Source organism: Callithrix jacchus, chromosome 4, assembly GCF_049354715.1.
Source record: "Callithrix jacchus isolate 240 chromosome 4, calJac240_pri, whole genome shotgun sequence".
NCBI classification, from domain to species: Eukaryota; Metazoa; Chordata; class Mammalia; order Primates; family Cebidae; genus Callithrix; species Callithrix jacchus.
In genome coordinates, this window is record NC_133505.1 from 11,639,269 (window position 1) to 11,662,649 (window position 23,381).

At 38.2% G+C, this 23,381-nt stretch overlaps 2 protein-coding genes across 15 annotated transcripts in view; one reads left to right on the top strand and one right to left on the bottom strand.

Moving 5' to 3' along the window:
• The window catches only part of LOC103792246 (uncharacterized), a 230,313-nt gene that overhangs the window by 128,597 nt on the left and 78,335 nt on the right, over positions 1-23,381 (top strand). The window lies entirely within an intron of this gene.
• Positions 1-23,381, bottom strand: part of LOC144582018 (uncharacterized) — an 821,808-nt gene that overhangs the window by 87,290 nt on the left and 711,137 nt on the right. The gene's annotated exons all lie outside the window — the stretch shown is intronic.

Here is a 23,381-nt window from a genome sequence, read left to right on the forward strand (position 1 = left end):
GAAGCAAGGATGTAAGACTGGCAAAGGATTTTAAAGAACAAGTAGCTTTTTTGATTGCTCTGCAACAATGTGGCAACATTGTTTAGCCCTAGGCCTTCAGGAATATCTGCTGCACACTCATCTTTAGGCCAGTGGTACTCTGAGAATTGAAGTCATCATGGCTTTTTCCAGTGACAAGACAGAGAGTTGAAAGGGAAGAATGCATTGAATAAGTCAGTTGCGGAGACCAAGAACGGAGGCAGAATACAAAACTAGGTCATTAGGAGAAATGTAACCTCTCCAAACCATTCTCAGTGATAGCAGCTGTGATGCTGGGTGTCCCGTTTTATGTTGGTTAGAGATTTAAGTCAATATTTCTTACATTTTAAAGTACTTAAAAGTCTTGAGAGAACCCAAAAAGGTGATGCATAGGCTACCTTATGTTATTGCAGAAGTCTAAGGAAAATTCCATTCACAGGCGATAGTATAAACTTTTCAAATCAGGCAAAGATTATTGTAACTAAAATGAAGCCTCAGTGTACTGCGCATACTAATCTGAATACAAGGCAAAGTGGGTCAGAGGGCACCAAACCCAGAGACTCTGGGAAAGCAGATTGAAGTCAGTAGGGAAATGAAAGGGAGGAGTTGCTGGTGAGGCTTCTGGGACCAATTTGTTCCTGTAAATGTTATTATGTGTTTAGCATAACTTGAAGATGTGGGAGAATTGTACCTTCTTATTATTATCCTTCAGCCAAAACTTAAAGCACGAGCTACATGAGGGTGTGAAATAATTCTTTTATGATTAATCTATGTTCAAATTAGCAAACTGCTTGCGAGTCCCGTTTACCTGATACTATTAGCCAAGCAACAGAGAAGTTACTGAGCAATGTGAGCCTTCGTTTCCTCATATGCAGAATGGTGTATTAACAGGCAACCCAAGCAGCTGTTGACAGGATTAAATGTGAAGAATACCTAATCAAGAGCATGGTTTATCAGTGAGGTGCAATACATTTTATTAATCCCCTTCCCCTTTTTTACGGAAGTCATCACCAAAAATTCCAAGGAGGAATATTAGCTTAGCATCCATAGTCGAAGCAGGAAATAGCTGGCTGTGTCATCATTAACTCCTAGGGTATCAATCACCACAGCTGGGGATGGGATGTGAGGCCAATTTAGATAAGAGAGATTTAAAAACAATAATAATAGTGAGTGGTCAGCATGTTCTGGAATATGGCTTAACATTGGGAGTGGAAAGTCAAGAAAAGCTTGAGAGACCTTCCGGCCAAATCATCAAAGACTGTAATCTAATGATCAGAAGTCCTAGCAAGGTGGGCTCTGTGCAAATTGCTATCAGCCAGTGGCTATGGGTGTTTTCTTAGGATACAGAGATGGAATGTTTAGTAAAGAAAAAAGTTAAACACATTTTGCCTTGGTAAGTCTGGTAGGAAGCTCCAATGCCTGAAATGTATATCTCATTCATTTGATAAAGGCAATGAATCTGAATTTATTAATCTTCATACAAGGCATTTGAATTTGCATTTATCAAATGAATGAAATATACATTTCTGCTAAAAGCAGCTTCCAATTAATCAATGGAAGCAATGCATGTGGATTTTTTTGTCATTATCAGCTCAAAATCTTATTATTTATCAAGATTACCTTAAGTAGCCATTAGTATTGCAATGATTTTTCTTAAATCTTCAAAATTACTTTTCAAAATCATCTGCACCTGTTCCTTTAGATCTGCCTCACCCCATAGTCTAGGCCAAAACTTTGGGTTATTATAACACTCTTTGACACGAAGAGTATTATATCAAGAGCAGAACAACTCTGGTCTTCCCTTTTCACGCCACTTTCAAACTTTCATAGCTTCTACCTGTGTGTTGTTTCAGAAGCCTTTGGATTAGGCTTTTGGTCCTGTTTTGAGATACACATGCTGTTGACAAGCCTCAATTTCTTTGCCAATGTCATGGGATTTCTAGAGAACCAAATGGTAATCATACACTGGCAAGTGCCTTGAAAAGTGTGAGTATTATGCAAATGGAAGGCACTTTATATGGTAGAGCTTTGAGGGCAACATAGGTAAGTGTAACAATGATAATGATAGGTAAGTGTTCCTACCAGAGGCAAAAGAAATACCCAAGTTTCTTATTCAGCATCTTTCTCCTTCTTTAGTTTCTGAATCTCCTTTCTGCTCTTGTGTTTACACATAAATTTGGCCATCATTAGCCCAAGATCTGTCCGGGAGCCTCTGCTAGGGATGCATGTTGGTTGGTTTACTTCCCTCTACTTCAAGGCATGGGTAGGAAGGAATGGTGACTGTTTGAAAACATTACTTCTCTCTGTAATGGCCAGTGCATTGCAGTCAGGCATCATCTTTCTTACGATGCTCTTGGTAATTATGGTGTGACTAGAAAGGGTGACATACGTGATTGATTTTCAAGGAATCCCCAACCAGTATGCAAAGAAGTATCTGGCTACTTTAAAGGAAGTACTTTAGAAGCCCAGGCAAACTCTTCAAGTTTTACTACAAGTATCAACTAGAAGGTGTCCCAGCTAGCATCAGAGATGCTGAACCAACACTGTCCTCCAAGAGGGACGCAGAATATTACGATGTGCTCATAAAAAATAAATAATTAAATTAAACCTATAGGCAGTCTCTAAAATAACCACTTTCATTATATAAATTCATCTGTCATGAGCAGATACACCATGGCTCCTTCGAAGAGTTGTATGACCTGTGGACTCCAGTGTCTGAAGATAACAGGTTCTCAGAAATGTTTGATAAATTAATAATCTAACAAGTGAAAATGTTTGTATAACTTGGATCAATGATTCCTCATTTCCTAGAGTTAAAGGATATTATGCTTTTGAAGTATAAAAATCATGACATCTTTTAAAGTGATCTATATATCTTACTCAATAATTAGAAAAAGCACTAAACCTACAGTCAGAGAGAAACCCAAGTCTTAAACCCTGACCTGCCTCTACAAATGGAGAGACTTCACTTTCTTTATCTCTAAATTGAAATACTTGACTTGAACATTCTACTCTTCTATATATCATATAATCTGATGCAAATACCTACAAACAAACAGATCTGACTGAAAAGAAAGAAAACCTTGGAGTCTGTTGATGGTACAGCCCAGAATTAGATGCCAAGTTTAAAGGTATGATTCAAGTCCATGACTGTCTCTAAGGTGGAAGAATCTTGGAGCAAATTACATAAACTTTTACAGGGCTGTCTTGTCTCAACCTGGTGGTAGCCTTTTATTCAACCTTCAGACATTCCTAGTACACTTTCTATGTTCTGTTATTGGGAGCCTGAAGGCAGCACTTACACCTCCTGCTGCTCCCGGATTTCCTAAATTAAAGAGAAATAGGGTGTGGTTTGGGTGAGATAAGGAAAAGAAGAGGAGTTAAAGTTCCTTAGGGAGGAGCAATGGCTGCTATGGTGAAGATTACCAGAGTAAGAGAAAAAGAAATCAGAGAAGAGAGACAGCAGAGCTGGAGGACTATGAGATTAAAGAGTGACTAAATCTGTGGCTCAGAGTTTTACAGAAATGCGATAATCCTTTCCCACCTTCCTCTCCTCCATTCCCACCCGGATTCCAACCGAAAAGAAAGAACCCATCTGGCAAGAACTTGGAAAGAACCCATTTGGCAAACTGGTAAGGGATCCTTGGGATGCGAAGGTCAGAAATACTGCGCTCTGAAATCTGCAAGATGGAAGCAGTGGACGTGTGATGGAGTGGGGGATAGGATGCCACAGAAAGATGCGCAATACTGGTGTTCTAGATCCTGTTTGAAAGACTCATATACCTCGTCCCTTACCTCTTTTCAAAAATTATCATTTTCCTAAGTAGTAAATATTTGCAAATATACTTAAAATAAAGTGACATCCCTATGCTCTCCATCCAAATTCAATGCATATTACTATTAATGCTACTATTTTAAAATCTTGATAAAGATCTTTTAAAAAATATAAAAATAAAATCTTTCACACTCCATTGAAATGACCCTCTTCATCCATCTGATTATGTTTCCTTCTATTCTTTCTCTCTCCTCTGAAGGGCAGAGGAGTTGTCCATCTGTCAGAAGCACAGAGTCTGAGCGGGGAGTCAAAGGTAGTCAAATGGTGACCTGAAGGAGGGATCCTTGATTGATCATGGCCACGGTTGTGGTGTGAAACCTCTGGGACAGGGAGTCTTTAAAGAAACTATAAGTGTGTCCTGGGAAAGAAAGGAAGCAACTGCACCTCTGCCACATCCCAACCATACCAACATCCGGATTGTATTAAGACCAGAAAAGTGACACCATTTTTATCCTTTTCTCCAAGATAGCACAGGTCTTGTAAATTAGGTCTCAACAGAAAACAGATGGCACTCTCAAAACAGTATAATTTGAGGAGGGTTTATGTATAAGATGACAGCTTAGAAAGATGTGAGTATAGGGGCACTACCAGAGATAGCACAGTAACTCAGGGCTGGTCACAGCTGCGTAGTTCACCTCCAGGCCCAGAGATGAGGGAAGGGTGCAGTTACTAGAACTCAGAATAAACTTAGCAGGACATAGCCATCTGGAGGCAACCACTTGGAGTGGATGCCAGGAAAATAAACCCACGAGCATCATCCTCCTAACTCCACCTGATCCCCTGCTGTGGCACCATCATAAAGCCAGAAGGCACTGGAACTCATTTACATAAATCTATACAGGTCAGCCATACATTTACATGCCAATAATTTATTAGCAGCATTACAGAGTTTTGCTATGTGGTATTTCACATTCCATTCTAGATACTGTGCAAGTTCTATTATATCTTCTTTGACCCAAGAATTTTTTACAAATAAAATTTATAAATGTTCAAATATGTAACCTTATGGCTATCTTTCATAGTTTAATACCAATTTTTTGGCATAATCCGAAAACATGGTCTCTTTTACATAATTTTTTATTTGTTGAGTCTTTTGTGACCTAGTACATGAATACTTGAAAACTGCTCAAGGGGTGGTGGATAAGATGGTACAGTATTGGTGATTATGGAGTTCGGTATATGTCCATTTAATCTAGCTTACTACTTTGGTGTTCATATCTTGTACATTCTTACTTTTATCCTTTTTTTAAAAAAATTTTTGTTAGAAGAGCTTACTCTGTCACCCAGGCTGGAGTGTAGTGGCACAATCATAGTCCCCTGCAGCATCGAATTCCTGGGCTCAAGCAATCATCCCACCTCAGCCTCTCCAGAATCTGGGACTACAGTATGCACCATTATGAGGCTAAGTTTTTCTTATTTTTTTGTGGGGGGGAGAAGATGTTTTGTATGTTGCCTGGGCTGGTCTCAAACTCCTGGCCTCAAGTGATTCTCCTACCTCAGCCTTCCAAAGTGTTTGGGTTACAGGCATGAGCCGCCATGCTCAGGCTTTTTTATTATTTTTAGAAATTTCAAGTTTTATTTGCTTCTTGATTTGGTTTTTGTGAATTTGAGTCAACAATTTTCACTTTTCATTTTACCTTCTCATTACAATTCTATTAATTTTTGAGTTATGTAAAGGTAGACTGCTATGTGCCAAAAGAACTTAACATTTGCCACAAAAATCTTACAAATATTTTTCTATCATTATGTAATGATTCTCTTTTCCCTGTGATTTTTTTTCTAGAGACTTTTTAAATCTGCTATTAACATGGGTAAACAAGCTTTATTTTTGACAATATTTTCTCAGATGTATTTTTTTTTTTTTATCCTTTAACTCTCAAACCATTTGTGTACTTATATCCTAAGTGTCTCATAGACAGCATATAACTGGATTTTATTCTATATTTTAGTCACTGGCCAAAACAACAACCAATTTAAGTCTATTTAATATTATTGAGACTACTGTATAGTTGGAATGCTTAAATATTTTCATTTGCTTTACTCCTGTGCATTTTATTGGATTAACTAAACTGTATTTCTTTCCTTCCTTCCTTTCACTCTTTTTGTACGTGATGAAATTATGCATGTTTATTCTATTTCAATTTTCTTACGGCATTTTTAACAGTGGTTAATTTATCTCTAATACTCCTACAAAAACAATGACATGTAGCATGCTTTTAGCCATTCATTTTCCATTTCATAATTACTGAGTTTTATTTGCACCATATCAAAATTATTTATGTTAATTATTATGACTATTTAGAACCAATGCTTCCTTAGTTTTTCTCTTAGTTTCTTTGAACACTTTAGGTTCTTGATTTCATTGCTTCCTTTCATTTGAACTTTTCTCGAACTGATATTTATATATCTGTGGTTTTTATAACAACGGTTTGTTAATGATAAATTACCTCAATTTATTTTTCAATTTTTTTTTTTTTACTTTTTATAATAGTTTGGCTGGTACTGAAATTTAAGTTTATAGTTATTTTCCTCAGTTTTTGATAAATCTCATTCTGCCTTTTGATTTCTTTGTTGAAATTTTGTGTTTATTATAAGGGGTCTGCCACATTTCTCTGATTGCTTTTAAAATTTCTTAAAATTTTGGTTTCTTTAGTTTTATTATTGTCTAAATGCAGAATTGTTTTTTAGCCTTTCTCAGTGTGCTTCTTTGAGAACTCATGATGTTTTTCAATGTTGAAAAAAAATCAACTATCAATGTTTTGAATAATGAATTTGCTCCATTTTTTTTCTGACTACTTTTTCTGGAAAACCTATTCTTCGTATTTTAGTCATTCTTATTCTATCATCTGTGTCTTTTGAACATGCTTTTCTGTTTATTATTATCATTGTTAACTATAGTATTCTGTGTAATTTCCTCATGTCTATCATCCACTTCACTAATTCTCTCTGTAATTATGTATTTTTCTGCCGTTTATACTGCCCATTGATTTTTATTTCAATGACTAGTAGTTCTACTTAGTTTATAAATCCACTTTTTCTCCATTATATTTTCTCTTTAACCATCATTTTCTTATCTCTTTTAGATATTCTATGATCACAAGTTCTAATTTTTTTATTTGCTTCTGTTGTCTCTTTTTCATATAGATTTTCTGTGTTGGCCTCATTCACTCTGGATTGGACTGTTATACTGGTATTTTGTTACAGTGGCCTTAACGTAAGACAATTGAAGTAGAGAATTGCTAAAACAGAGATATGAATAAAATGATGCCAGAATATAGAAACATCTGGCTCAGCATTTTTTTTAAAGAGGAGAATTAAACTTTAATGTACTGATCATAATTTGCCTTATTTCAAACTGGCATTAAAGACAGAACCAGCGAATTGCGCTGTTCTTGCATTGCTATAAAGAAATACATAAGCCTGGGTAATTTATAAAGAAAAGAGGTTTAACTGGCTTACAGTTCTGTAGGCTATACAAGCATGGGGACCATGTCTGCTCAACTTCTGGGGAGGCTTCAGGTAGCTTTTACTCATGGTGGAAGGCAAAGTGGGAGCAGGTACATCCCATGGCCAAAGCAGGAGCGAGAGAGAGAGTCGGGAGAGGGATGCCACACACTTTCCCCTTTCGAACACAAACTCTCCTGTTTTTTAAAGCAGAAATGGCAGCAACAGCTTCAATATAAGGGTTACATTGTGAGCAGTGGGAGAGTTGTCCTAGATAGAGTGCTGGGTTACATTTTAGCACATTAATTAAATATTCTTCAGAGGCTCTCTCATCTCTCCCATTTACATTTGAAAAAAGAAAAAATATGTATGTACATACATGTATATATATGTGTATACATATATACACACACATATATGTGTTTGTGTGTCTGTATATATACACATATGTGTGTGCATATATATATATATGTGTATATATATATATATTATTTTTTTTTTTCTTTGCTCTTAAGCCTGAGCTTTCTCTTGCCACTACCTTCCCAGCACCTATGACAGAGAGCTCAATGGTTATATGGAGTTAAATTGTAAACCAGAATTTGGGAATTCAGGAAGTCTAAGAGCATAGAAAATAGCAGAAAAGAAGCCCTGGTAGAATGAGAATATAATTCCAGAAACGACGCCTGGTAGCTTTAGACTTGATGGGAGGGAAAGAGATAGTATCTGGGACAGTCTATAGCCTTACAAAACAAGGACTTCACATGGAAAACGTCTAGGGAACAGACGCCAGACCTCCTGCTGTTCCTTCCTGTTGATGAGCAGAGAGAGTTTTCAGAGACCTCACCTTAATTCCTGCCCAGTTGGCAGCCTTTAAATTTTTCAATAAGTTTTATGTTAAATAAAGTTGTTTTCTTCCTCTTAAAAATGCCAATTTTCTCATGTGTGTGTTTTTGATCTGGAAAATGCTTAGGAAGGCATTATTTTATCTGACATTAATTTGAAATGAAAAACAGAAAGAAGAGGCAGGCAGATCTGCTACACTGATGATGTTTTGTAGCTAATTTGATTTATTGGATAGGAAGAAATGTCAGGAAAAATCTAAAGTCTTTACTTCAGCAGATCTGGTCTGATGGCTCCTATTAATCTACTACCTTTTGCATATATGTATGTGTGTGTGCGTGCGTGTGTGTGTGTGTGTGTGTGTGCCTTAGGACATGCATATATATGTGTGTGTGTATGCCTTAGGACATGCATACATACATATATATATGCATGCATACACATATAAATGGAAGGTACTATACATATACATATATATATATATATGCACATGTCCTAAGGCATACACACACACACATATGCCTTAGGAGCCTGTGGCTATCTGTGTGGCGTAGCCTAGTTGGCCCAATAGTTCAACTTCATTTGACTGTCAGGTTTTAAAAACCTGTTCATTGGTGCTGTTTCTTAGGGTCTTAAAATATTTAGTTTTCTTAATGTTTCCAATTCAGCTAATAATTTACTGGTTGACAGCTATGAGTATGATAGAAATGTGGATCAAAGAAAAAAAGTTTTTCGAAAGGACAAAATGTGACACCGAAGGAGACATGGAAGGCGCTATTTTTGTGCCCCTTACAGTCAGCTTGACATATATGTGTTGACACCTTCCACCCAGATCTCTCTCCTTTACTCTGGATGTATATATTAAGCCACTCATGGCACACTCCATCTGCTGCTTGCACATTTGCCTTCCACTCAATACATCCGGAATTGAATTTATTATCTCACTGACTTTCCTCTCTTCCTCATCTGCCTTTTCTTCCTATATTCCTTAAATGAGTGAATGACACCACCATTTAACCAAGTGAAAAAGCTAAAAACTTGGGCGACGTGTTGACTTCTGTGTTGTTCTTTCTAAGCCCCAAACCATAATATGATAATTTGCTATCATTTCTTGGGTACCTCCTACATGGTAGGCTCTGTAGTAGGTACCATCTCATTTCATGTTAACAACAATCCTCTGTGCAACCTATGATTGTTTCATTCTCCAGGTAAGAAAGCTGAGGCTCAGAGAAGTAATAGCCTGCTCCATGCACTGCTTTCAGTTTACTCAACGTGTCTCAAGGGGTTGCCGAGAGGTTTTCTTCTCTAGCTCTTCGATTTACCCTTTCTCACCTTTCCGATGGGATGCAACTTAAAATGTACTTCTTCCAGGATCTTGGTCATTCAAACCTTCCGCATCCCCATCCCCTACACCTCATCCCCATGATCGTCCTTGTCACACTACCTTTAGCTTTGTTTAATTGTCTGCATTCACTGTTATACTGTGAGCCTTATGAGAATGAAGACTGACCTATTTCCCTTGCCATTAAATCCCTAGGCGGTAGCATACAGCCCATATTAAGTACTGGTTTAATGAATGAATGGGAGACTAAGTGAGAAACATAAATTCTGTTTATTTCTGAATTACTGTCTATCGCTAGCCCTTTGATAGTTTCCCTTTTTTCTAGAACTCTTCTGTATCCTCAGAGCTGTTCCATCTTAGCTCTCATGCATTCAACTCATTGCCAGGTTCCAGAGGCTGCTGACTTGTAGACAACAAATCCAAGTATTTACCAAGCTTGTTTGACAAAGCAAAATGTTTTGCTTTTTCATGTTCTATCATAAAAGCTTGGAAGAGACATGACTTGTTTATCCTTTCTTCATGGCGTCATTTTATAGGATTATATAGTGTCAGTGTTCAAGCAGAACTTAGAGACCATTTGATTAAATCCCTCAGAGGAAACAGGGTCCCAAAAAGATAAGGCAATTTACCTGAAATTCTGCTGCTAGCAAACAGCAGCCTAGTTCTATTTTATTTACGCGGCTTCTAGCATGTTGCCTTTTTGGGGTCAGGTTAATCTTCATTTGGGTGGGTGGCTACACCTGAGAAACAGCACTACCGACTGGTCTCTGGAGGCACTCAAGAGGACTCTGCTGTGCCTCACTCCTTCAAGGTCTTCCAAGACTGATTACAAGGCAGTCTCGTTATCTGGTGTTGTAAGCTCAGAGCAGCCTGCGGCATGACCAGTCACACACTGAACAGAACAACAGCCAATTCTGTCACCCATCCAAGGATCTGTAGCTCAGCCATGACATCTGGGGAAAGTGTTTACAGAGTCCAGCGTGGAACTCACTGAAGCCATGTACTCACATCTGGAGTCTAGACAGCGTGGCTCTCTCATTTGGGCTCACAGCCTCTTCACGCCTCCTACAGTTCTCTCTGACTCCTTCTTTACCCCATTTTTCACTTTGCCAAAGCTTCTTCCCTCCCACCATGTGCCTCTCTCTCTTGATTGCTTGCTTCTTTCATTTTTTTTCTTTCTTCAAATCACTCTGGGCTTAAGTTTTTGCAGATACTCCTGACAAACTTTTTAGAAACAGGGTTTCCCAACACTGAGGAGATCACAGAGGCATAATGTCATGGTAGAGGATGTCCTAGCAGGTTCTGATACAAGGTTTTCTGCTAACCAGCTGCATGACCTTAAAACATTTTTTTCACTGGGACTTGATTTTTCTTACCTTCAAAATGAAAAATGTTGGACTACATTTGTCATAGTCCAAATGTATTTTTTTAAAAAACAACAAAATCCTTTCTTCAATCAAAATTGTATGAGGAACACCATATGGGGAAAATAGTGAAGAAAAGCTTTTCTGGTTAACATGTGGGAGGGGGCAGAATAACTCTTTCACCTTCAGCCATCCCTATTGAATGCTGAGAGCGAAAGAGCTCCTGGCATGCACAATTGGAAAATCTTCGGCCTGGAGGATCTTGTGAGATCTTTTCTATTTGGTAGGTATGGCTGAAACAATAATGCTCATCAATATTCTCTTTGCACCCGACATTCCCCATCCCCCTTGTAGCTAGGTTTTGCAATGTAAGTCATTTTGGCCAAGGTGGGCAGACATGATTTGTCATGACTGAGTCGAGACAGTGAAAACTCATGTGATTCTTCGTAAGTTTTTCCCTTGCTGCAGTGACAAAAGAGGCTGCCTCTTGCATGGGGTGTGGCTATGAGAGGATGAACTCTCTGTCAGCCTGGGTCCTTGAATGACAGTATGGAGCAGAGATGTTTATGGTGCTACCATGGATATATGATATGACTGAAAAATAACGCTTTGTTGTGGTAAGCCACTGGGATTTGGAGATAAACTTGCAAACCGAAATGAAGCCAGCCTGTGTTGATTATGGAGAAAGGTAAGAAGAATAAAATTAGGAGAACAAAATCAAACTCTCCTTCATGTCAGGACTTACTCAACCATCTGTGCATTGTGGAACTACCTCTTCCTACTGGGTTGTATGATGAGACTAACCAGACAGTTCCTATACTAGTTTATTTAAATAAAATCCAACTAAATGGGAGTCTTTTTAAGAACATAAATAGAGATTCTTTGAATTTAATTAATCCCAAATCTTCCAATCTATAAAACAAATTTTAAACAAAACGCTTTCCCCAAAATGGAGTCCATACATTTCTACAGAATCCTGTAACTTGGAGATAGAATGTTACAGCTAACAGGGCATTTTGGAGAGGAGGACCTCAGAACATGCTAGAACAGAGGCTGCCTTTTACTGTAATGCAGGACTTCCTTTCTGAGGCTTTTTCTGTTCCTTCCCCAAAGGGCACTGCTAACTGAGGATCATTATTAGTAAGTATAAAACTCCAGCTCCTTGTGAAAGACAGTGTGTGATTTCTCAAGGATCTGGAAATAGAAATTCCATTTGACCCAGCAATCCCATTACTGGGTATATACCCAAAGGATTATAAATCATTCTACTACAAAGACACATGTACACATATGTTCATTGTGGCACTATTTACAATAGCAAACACTTGGAACAAACCAAATGCCCATTGATGATAGACTGGACAAGGAAAATGTGGCACATATACACCATGGAATACTATGCAGCCATAAAAAAACGATGAGTTTGTGTCCTTTACAGGGACATGGATGAATCTGGAAACTGTCATTCTCAGCAAACTGACACAGAACTGAAAACCAAACACTGAATGTTCTCACTCATAGGTGGGTGTTGAACAATGAGAACACATGGACACAGGGAGGGGAGCATCACACTGGGATCTGTTGGGGGGTGACTAGGAGAGGGACAGTGGGGGTGGGGAGGTTGGGGAGAGATAATATACGGAGAAATGCCAAATATAGGTGATAGGAGGGTGAAGGCAGCAAACCACATTGCCATGTAGGTACCTATGCAACAATCCTGCATGATCTGCACATGAATCCCAGAACCTAAAGTACAATTAAAAAAAAAGAAAAAAAAGACTCCAGCTCCTACCTGGGTATTATTGGGAAGTGGAGGTGACTCTGAGTCACATATTCTACAATGAGACTTAATCCTGCAGGATTAAGCTCCAGATACTCAATGGGTTCACTGACACAGTAACACCCCCTTTACTGGCTGCCTTTCTTTCCCTGTTCCACTTGTTTTCCTTACTGTTCCCCTACCACCGCCACACCCCATGGTACCACATATCAAGAAACCACTGTGCATGAATCCTTATCCCAGGATTCTGGGGGAACCCAAACCAAGACAAAGCCATTTAGCCCAATCACTCCATCTTCCAAAGGTCCAACCAGTCTCCTCAAGGAAATTTCTAAATGACATGAATTCTGGCAGTACACCTGCTGCCATCTCGGCTCCATGGCTCCATAACTTTAGGAGTCTCATTTCCCTCTTTTCTCTTTCCATATTATTTGCAAATACCTCTTTTTAAAATGTTGGTGCTCCATGAGTGTAAGTCCTACATTCTCGGTAGTTCTCAATCAGTCTTTTCCTCTGGACGATAATATCTACTCTTGTGGTGTTAATTCCCATCTGTATGCTGACAAGTCCCAAACCAATATCTCTAGCCCAGACTTATTTCCTGAGTTCCTTCAGTAAATCTCTGGTTGGATACCTCAGGGGCACTTTGAAACCCAACATGTTCAAAGCATAATTTTTCACAACTCCAACCTCCCACCTAAAACCCACAAAACACTTTCTATTTGAATTTTCTCTGTCTTAATAAATGGCAACACTGGAATCCAAGCTTTATGAAACAAGAGACTTTTACATGTTTTATCTTCTGAAGTATCCCCCATAGAATGGTACCTAGAAAAAGAGTAGTTATTAAAAACTATTTGAATGAATGAATGCTTGACTCCTCCATCCTCTATAAAATCAACTAAAAAGTCCAATTTAGCTCTGGCTCTGATTAGTTGCTTGCCAAATTTCTGTCCACCTCATCACAGTGCAAAAAAGCAGGAAAAATCCAATAATGGGAAATAAGTTTATCACATCATTATTAGTAGCAGCTAAATGTTGTATTGATATATATGACTGTAGATTGGGAAATAATTCATACTCTGTGCCTAAAAAAATGTAAATATTATGGAAAAGGGAATAATATGTAATCGTGCATTTTTCAAAGGAACACTATTTCAAATATAGGATATTTTTAGTACATCCCTGTGTAACTATATATATGTTTAATGTACAAAGACATGACTAGAAAAAAATATAGCAAATGTTAATTCTGTAGAACAATGTTTTTTTCAAAATTTTGTTTTTTATACTCTTGGCTCTTTACCAAGTTGTCTACAAATAAGGATGCTTCACTTTTATAATCAGAAAAAAATCTAAAATATTTTTATGTAAGAAAATCAAGGCTAAGCATTTGTGGGGTGGGGTGAGGTGGGGACAGGATCTCACTCTGTCACTCAGGCTGGAGTGTGGTAGCATGATCATGGCTCACTGCAGCCTTGACCTCTCTGAGCTCAAGTGAACCTCCCACCTCAGCCTCCCAAGTAGCATGCAGGTATGTGCCACCATGCTTGGCTAATTTTTTGTATGTTTTGTAGAGACAGAGTTCCACCGTATTTCCCAGGCTGGTATTGAACTCCTGGGCTCAAACAATCTGTCTGTCTCAGCCTCCCAAAGTGTTGGGGTTACAGGCATGAGCCATTGCGCCCAGCCTATCTTTTTTCACCTTTTACATTTTTTTCAGTTTTTTTTTTATTATTCAGTTAATTTTACTGAAAATATTTTCTTTTGATTTCTAATAATAAAGTCAAATGTTTATTTTTTAATAGAACTCCAAAAAAAAAAAGAGAAAGAAAATGGCTCCACGTCCTGTGTCTCATTATTTTTTAAGTACTAATATGCAATGGAATATGACATTCTTTTTATTTTGTGTAACTGCTTATAAAAAATCTGGACCCTAGATGCTTCTGTTAAAAAAAAGAGTCAACTGAACAATACTGCTTTTTTTTTTTTGAGACAGAGTTTTGCTCTTGTTACCCAGGCTGGAGTGCAATGGCGCGATCTCAGCTCACTGCAACCTCCGCCTCCTGGGTTCAGGCAATTCTCCTGCCTCAGCCCCTGAGTAGCTGGGATTACAGGCACAACTAATTTTTTGTATTTTAGTAGAGACAGGGTTTCACCATATTGACCAGAATGCTATCAATCTCTGGACCTCGTGATCCACCAGCCTTGGCCTCCCAAAGTGCTGGGATTACAGGCGTGAGCCACCGTGCCTGGCCCAATACTGCTTTTTATATTAATGAAGGTGTGGATAAAATACTCTCATCCTGAGTTTTAACTGCCATTTATAAACTTACTGTTCTTCAGCAAGTAAATCTATAAATTGAAAAGCAGTAGTACCCATCACAATATGAACACATTTCTCTCTCTCCACAGATATTAAAATATGGCTAAATGTGCTACTATGAATGAAGATTATTATATACATACAACCTGAAAATAACTCTGAGAAATAACTTTTCAAAAGAGGAAAGTAAAAACATGATTGTGGAAAATTTAGAAAGATTACAAATATTCCTATGTCTACAAAATATGAGTGTGTATAACATCTTTAAATGTGACACGTGTTAAACACCAATTTTGTTGTGAACTGAGAAAAGTTTATATCCTCATTTCAAATTGCTTACATTTCTGAAAAGAACAGCACCTAGGAAGCAAAAGACTATCTTTTGTTTCATCAGGGTTCAATATTGATTTAAAAGACTGAATGGATTCCTTTCTTACCCTCTTCCCCAATCACCTACCAATTCAGGTGTATATCTCAAGCAAGCAGAATTTTACACAAGCCTGTTCATTGCTTCCATCACATTCTCCCACACACATTCAATCACTCTCCTCTCTTATTTTGGAATAAACTGTTGTGAAATTCTGCTGAAAATTTCTTACTGTGCCTTTGAGATTAATTCCCTTTGTTAAGTGAATATGGATGTAAATAATTAACCTTTCATTCAGCTTTAATAGAAGAAAAGCAGAATTTCGGTAGCACTAACTTACTTCATAGGGTATTACTTACACCATCTCCATCCCATCTCTTCCCACATGTGACCATCTGGTTGGCTGAATGCAGCTGTTCATTTGTGTCATTTGCATGACTACAGGTCCAAAGAGCATAATAGGAGGCGAAGGAAATCATGCACATGTGGGAAGGGGAGAGCTGAGTTATGGACCCCAGGAGTTCTCATTTTGGATAATTTCAGAGAATGCATAGCATAATCACTGCTGGGTGATGTGATTGTTAAATTGCTGTTCTGACCTCAGAAAGGGAGCCTGGGTGCAGCAATTGGTGTTTGGGAAAAGAAACATGTTTATGGTATTATATGTTCAAATGACAAGTGAGATTTAGTAAGTAGGAATACAATATCTCCTGCCTTTACTGCACACCTACTCTGACCATGGGAAATGAAATGTATACAATAGGGTGCTTGACACTGAGTATCAGATACATAATAATCCCACCTTCTAGGGACTCTTGAGGACTTCTCTGCCCTGTCATCATCATCATCATTGTTATTATCATTATTTGAGACGGACTCTCTCTCTGTCACCCAGGGTGTAGTGCACTGGCATGATCTCAGCTCACTTCAACCTCCACCTCCCAGGTTCAAGCCATTCTTCTCCCTCAGCCTCCCAAGTAGTTGGGACTATAGGCATGAGCCACCATGCTCAGCTAATTTTTGTATTTTTAGTGGAGGTGAGTTTTCATCATGTTGGCCAGGCTGGTCTCTAACTCCTGACCTCAAGTGATGCACCTGCCTCTGCCTCCCATAGTGCTGGGATTACAGGTATGAGCAACCTCACCCAGCCTGCCCTGTCATTCTTTGTTGTAAAGAGGATGGACTCTGGAGTTCAAACCCAGAAATCTGTGTTTTAACAAACTCCTCAGAAGATTCTGACACATACGCAAGTTTGAGAACCACTGGTGTAATCCTTCAGCCTTTACTCCAGGTGAAGTTTCTCTCTACTATTTTAGATCCAGCTATGTTTTTTTTTTAATGTGCTTTGTTTTTACTCTTCCATTCCTTTTTCTTTTCCAGGTATTCAACAATTTTTGTTGGACAATTGAATTATTTCTGACAATTATTTTCCTACACTGAATAATCTCCCCCCTTGCAATTTTTTTCATAAGTGGGGGTTACTCATTTTTGTATTTTTTTCATTGATATATTATAGTTGTACTTTTTTTTGGATATATGTGATATTTTGATATTTGTATACAATGTGCAGTGATCAAATCAGGGTAATTGGGATATCTATCACCTCAAGCATTTATCTTTTCTTTCTGTTGAGAACATTGAAATATTTCTTTTTTACCTATTTTGAAATACACAAATTGTCATTTTTCTATTGTAGTATCAAATACTAAAACTTGTTCCTTTCATTTAACTTTGACCTTTTAATCTTTTTTAAGCATCCTTTACCTCATGGTCTCTTACTTCAACCTCCCAGAAACTCCCCAATGTCAGTGGATGAAGTCCAATTGTCCTGCCCCATTCTAACACTCTACATGGTACAAGCCTCTGAAACTAACTTAACAACTTACGTTTTTTCTTTCTGCACAACTTATTCTCGGATGAAATTTATTTTTTTAATGTCTATATCATTCCTTGTACATAATTTTCTCTGTGCTTTTGTTTACACTTTTTTTTTTTTTTTTTTTTTTGAGATGGAGTTTCACTCTTGTTACCCAGGCTGGAGTGCAATGGCACGATCTCGGCTCACCGCAACCTCCGCCTCCTGGGTTCAGGCAATTCTCCAGCCTCAGCCTCCCGAGTAGCTGGGATTACAGGCACCTGCCACTGTGCCCAGCTAATTTTTGTATTTTTAGTAGAGATGGGGTTTCACCTTGTTGACCAGGATGGTCTCGATCTCTTGACCTCGTGATCCACCCACCTCGGCCTCCCAAAGTGCTGGGATTATAAGCGTGAGCCACCGTGCCTGACCTTGTTCTCTTCCAGGTCTAGATCATTCTCTTTTAACCCTTCTTATGTGTTTAAATCCTCATCACCTTTCAGTTTTCCCTTCTTTCAAGAAGACTTTCCCACCACCGCATTGTACTATGCTGTCTCCCTTACTGTCCATTCCTCTCCTCTGACAACTACATGTCCCCTATCTTGTATTATTATACACATGGCCCCAGGGACAAAAAGTTTGATTTTGACTTCTTTGTATCTTTTTACCCAATAGCTTATAGACTGAAGTGTTCATAAGTCATATTGGTCTTCAAATAATAACTCCAAAGTTTTGAAAAGTAGGTAGAATGCTTATTGTCAGTAAAATGGTTAGATTGACCAATTAGTATTTAATTCTAGATCACGATTCACTATCCTAACTGGAAATTACTCTAGTGTTTTGGGATGAGGGTAACTGCAATGAGAGGTCATTCTTCTGTAGAAACACAGGAACTCCTATGGGCAGTAGCAGTGAACAGCCCTGAGGATGGAATTAACGAACCAAGATAAGGAAAACTGGCATTGGCTTCAGTTTCTTTCAGTGTCAGAGAACTACAGGTTTTCTAGTGTCACAATGATAATGTTCTGGTTTTCTGTCAATGATACAAAAAGAAAAAGGTGGGGAATTGGGAAGAGAAAAAATCTGTCTCTCTGCTTGCCTTTGCTGCTATAGGAGAAAAGTATTTTGGAAAATGAGAAAATTACATCAACCAAATAAGTCAAATGATAAAGTCCTTACTGTAAAAAAAAAAAAAAAAAGTCCTTATTGTAAATTCCAGATAAAGTTCTGATTTTCTATATGAGGTTGGTCAAGTAACTTTATGCTTTGGTACTCAGAGACTTCATCTACCAAATGAAGATTCTAATGCATTTTCCTTGTGATTGTAAAAATTCAAGGAGTAGTGGCTGTTCCTGGATCAGAGGTTGGACAATTAAATCCTTGCCATCCTGCGGCTAGTACTGGGACAAAGCGTGCAGTGTGGGGCATTCATCCTACCGAGGATGATGACCACTTTTATTCCCCATGTCCTGCATCTCCCTTCTACTTTTGGAGTTTTCAGGCCCAAAGGAGCAATGAAGAGAAGAAAGTCAAATGTTCAAGCAGGTATAAGGAAAACAGCATGGCTATACCTTCATTAGGAAAGATAGATGTGATCCCTGGATACAGAAATATGAATGTCTGTTTACTTGTGGAAACTGTTTGCATAGTATCTCTAGATTTCCCAAGTTCCTGCCTTAGGCCAGACAACATGCTAGATGTACCCACATAGATCATTTCAACTTGGTCATAGCTCCACCATGTAAGTAGCCCAAAGGAGAAAAAAAAAAAATCAAAGGAGGATTTGTCGATTTCCCAATGACCAGACAGAGACACTTTTTACTCTGAAGATCATGTTCTTTCTACTCTCTCAGAATGCCATTCGGAAGCCAGGATGACTTAGGAGAAGCCACACAGAAGAGGAGGTAAACTTATACTATCTATAAAAGTTTTGATCCAAGTGGAAGCTGCATGATTAGAACCCCTGAGTACTTGGGATAATCTACACAAAGACATATTAGTCAAGAATACTGAAGGTGGAGATTAATAAGAATATAACATGTCCTTGCCTAGGATAAAGTTGCATACTATTTTTAAGTAATGGAGCATCCACTGCCATCTGACCTAGACTCAAGACTCACTGGCACAGATTTATCCATCTCACAAAACACTGGTTATTTTGCTCCTTTACTACTCCATTAGGTGCCCGGTTGTCTTGGGGCATTGGAGGTAAGTCCTTAAATAGTGGTTGGTCAGGGAAGCATGGGAATGACATTTAAACTAAAGGTCAGGTTCCTTAGTCCATGCACTGGCCCTAAGCACATAACGCGGAGTCCCTCCTGCAGGCTTCATTTGGTTCACGGGCTCCAGCATGGCCCTCACCTTAGAACATCATCAGATATCCTGAACCATTTCTTGGTTCTTTTTCCTGTCTTGTCCTCATGGTCCTGCCAACCCTTGATATTTTTTTAAGTTCTCGTTAAAAGACATCCTTCATATCATTTCTCCTGCCAAGGAGACGACTATCCCTTTCTAGAAGAGATTGACGGCATATTTAGAAAGACCCAATTGCTAGAAATACAGAGTGAGTTCTTTGTCCAGCTTGGAGAACAGGTGGGGCAAATCCCTGTTATTTGCTCTTGATGTTTCACCCCTCAGCCTAACAAAAAGGTTTCTTACTATAGCAATGGAAAACAAAATGCAAGTTAAATTCTCAAGGCACTCCATTAGATAAGCCTTTGGCAGCATTCCCTCCTAAATTTATATTTCAACAGAGGTTACTTTTCCATATTAAAATGAACACAGGGAAATTATGAGAAGGAAGAGAAGAGAGGAAAAGATGGAAGAATTAGTAAAATGAATCCAAAAGGAGAAATTTAGATCTCAGATTAGCAGTATATCTCTGAAATTTGGTTCTGTCAGTGCTTAATTTATCTGTGCACTAATGAAGGCAAATACTTATTACTCTAATCCTAAAATCTCAGTGTTTTAACATAGTAAAAGCAAAATTTTCTGACACATTAGTATCTCATACCTATCAGCCTTTTGGGGCTAGTTCAGGGGCTGTACTTTGTTTCACACAGTCATTTGGGAACCCAGCTCCAGCTTGAAGCTTGCCATCTTTAAGAACTCAGATTCTTCCATGATATTCTTTGCTTTGGGCAAGATGAGAGAAAAGCACAAGTGGAGAATAGTTCAGGAAGCTTCCAGGGGGCAGGACTAAAAGGGAGCATACTTTCTCTAACATTTCATGAATCAAAATTCAGACACATGGCTTCATCTGTCTGTAATGGAAGCTATAAATACAGCTTAGTTGTGTAAACAGGAATTTTAAAAAGCAGGATTTGGAGAAAACCAGCATTGTTTGGTAACAATTAGGGACCAGAGCTAGGTATGGCTTTCCCTACGTGTAGTATTTCTAACTGAGTAAGAGAGGAGGCTCAACCAAGCTTTGGGAGTCCTTGGTCAGCTTTTTTAAACATTTAAACTGCATGTGCTAAAAGTAAATTTGACCTTTTTGTGTAAAACTTCACAAAATATGCTAGTAATTAATTTTTTGAGTGTAGGTGAGGAGGTTTTATATACTAGTTTGTATCTTGAATTGATGCTGTCATGAAAACATTTCATAGGTGTCTATATTTCTACTGGCTTAAAATTTAAAATCTAGTTAAAAAACTATAATCTGTAATGTACCTGAAATAAAATTTTAAAGAGAAAATAACCCCAAAACAGTGTGTTACTTTCTTCCGAAAGCTTTCCCTTAAGTAGAAATAGAAAGGGTTACTGTAGGATTAATACGGCAAGTCAAAAAAAATTTTCACCAAAACATACATTCTTCTATTGAAAAATGCATAATGGCAAATACTCAAAAATTGATTATAGATCAACATTTGGGTATTAGATTTGTTGTAATTTCCCCATATTCCTCTACATTGATATTAAATGCACTGAAATAAAAAACGTTATTAACGCATGATAAATGACATGTCCATAGGGGTGCATAGGGGTATACAGGTTGGAGTTTAACTAGAAAAATAAAAACCAGTTCAGATACCTACCCTTAGATAATTGCTTATGCAGGTGATGGAGGAATTTAAAATACAAATAAGACACAATAGAGTAATCTAAGAGATTTAAACAGCAGAAAACCACTCCTAGTATGAGGCTGGAGAGATAATGGAAGGAGGTAGTGTTCCCTGGTCTAGGGGGTAGGGTTACGAGTGGAAGCCAGATGCACAGCAGACATGTCCTGCAGGAAGTAGCAATGTGGAGATTTTGAAGCTGTTGGATATGAAGAATATGAAGGAGCTGGCCCTATGGAGAATAGAAAACCAATGTCCGAGGCCGGGCGCAGTGGCTCAAGCCTGTAATCCCAGCACTTTGGGAGGCCGAGGCGGGTGGATCACGAGGTCAAGAGAACGAGACCATACTGATCAACATGGTGAAACCCCTTCTCTACTAAAAATACAAAAAATTAGCTGGGCACGGTGGCACGTGCCTGTAATCCCAGCTGCTCAGGAGGCTGAGGCAGGAGAATTGCCTGAACCCAGGAGGCGGAGGTTGCGGTGAGCCGAGATCGCACCATTGCACTCCAGCCTGGGTAACAAGAGCGAAACTCCGTCTCAAAAAAAAAAAAAAAGAAAAAAGAAAACCAATGTCCACAAGTCTGCCGGCAGAGAAGAGGAAAAAGAAATACTGAGTTTCTTCTCTCCTTACCCCTCACCTCCCACAAGCTTCACCCCGTATCTACCATTAACCAAACACAGCCAAATTGTAGCTGATAGAAAGGAAAATGCTTGGCACCTGCTTTTCCTCTGATAACACAGAGGACAGAGAGTAAAGAGCAATACCTTCAAAACAAGGACATCCAGGATCATCAAATGCAATGAATGTACCGAGACAGACCATCACGTGTGCTTTATATTCGCCTTTGATTTCTTTTATTCAGAGCAAACGAAGGATGTAGTTTCTTCAAGAAAATCTACAAGTTCAGAATAATTCCAAAGCCTTCAAGTCATGTCTTTGAATAAAATTAATGTTTGGTTTTAATAAATTGCTACCTAAGTTTCCAAAACATATGTTGAAAGTTTAATTTTTAGAATTGTGTTGCTAGAACATTTTAAAGAATAAACTGAAGTACTTGGAAAAATGCATCTAGACTTCACACCTAGAAGATCCTCTCCAAAAATATCTGAAAGATGAGCACAGGAAGGAGATTGTGTACCTTGAGAATCTGAGTGGCAAATACTTTAAACTATAATGTCAAACTGACAGAACGGGTTGATAAACCCCGGGAATTCATTCCCTAGTCAACCAGCAAGAATTACACAAATAAATTCCCACACTTCCTACACTTCTCTAAAAATCTACAACCTTTCCTTAGAGTTAGTTCAAAGTAATGCAGATAACCTCAAAAATAAATAGTTTGAGACATGCTGCTTTTCAAAAGGTGATAGAAATGAAACTGAAGTGGCAGAAATAAAAAGAGTTGAGCACAGGGAGGATCTCAGGGTAGAAATGAAAATGACACATTCTCAACCCAGTAGTGCTAAACCTTATTAAAGAAATGTCTGGAAACATGTAAAATGCTTTAATAGTTCATAAAAATAACGAAGATTCCAACAACCTTAGCCAAACGGAATTTGAATTCACCAGGATTCTCTAAAATTGGTGTCCAATACGTATTTTGTCTGTGAAAAGCTGTTTTCTTCTTTCTAGAGTAAACTACAGTCTCATATAAATAACCAGAATTATGTAGCCCAAACAACCTAATATGAGGCTGATTCAGGTATCTACTAAATATATGGCCTTGGAACAAAGCATTTCATCACAAGAAGCCTCAGTTATTTCTTCAGTGAAGAGGAGATATTACTTTTCATGGTTCGTGATAGGAATTAGCAATAATCTTTATAATGAGCTGACACATAGTAAATCAGTGTTTCATAATTTTTGGTTGTGATTATCTTATTATTTGAGCATTTGTGCATAACACAAATTGACAAGGTAGCTTCCTTTAATATTATAATTTTCTCTTCTCATCAAAAAAGATATTATACCCTCTTGGAAACCCCTTAAAATGCAAATATCCTTGGGAGGAGTTACTTCTTTAAAATAGTATCTGTGAATATAGTGGTTATTTTTAATACCCTTGCAAAGCTCAGTTGACAGTCACCAAAGACGAAAGTAGGGCAGGCATTCGGGTCGAAGGAGGACTTACAGAAAGCTTTCACT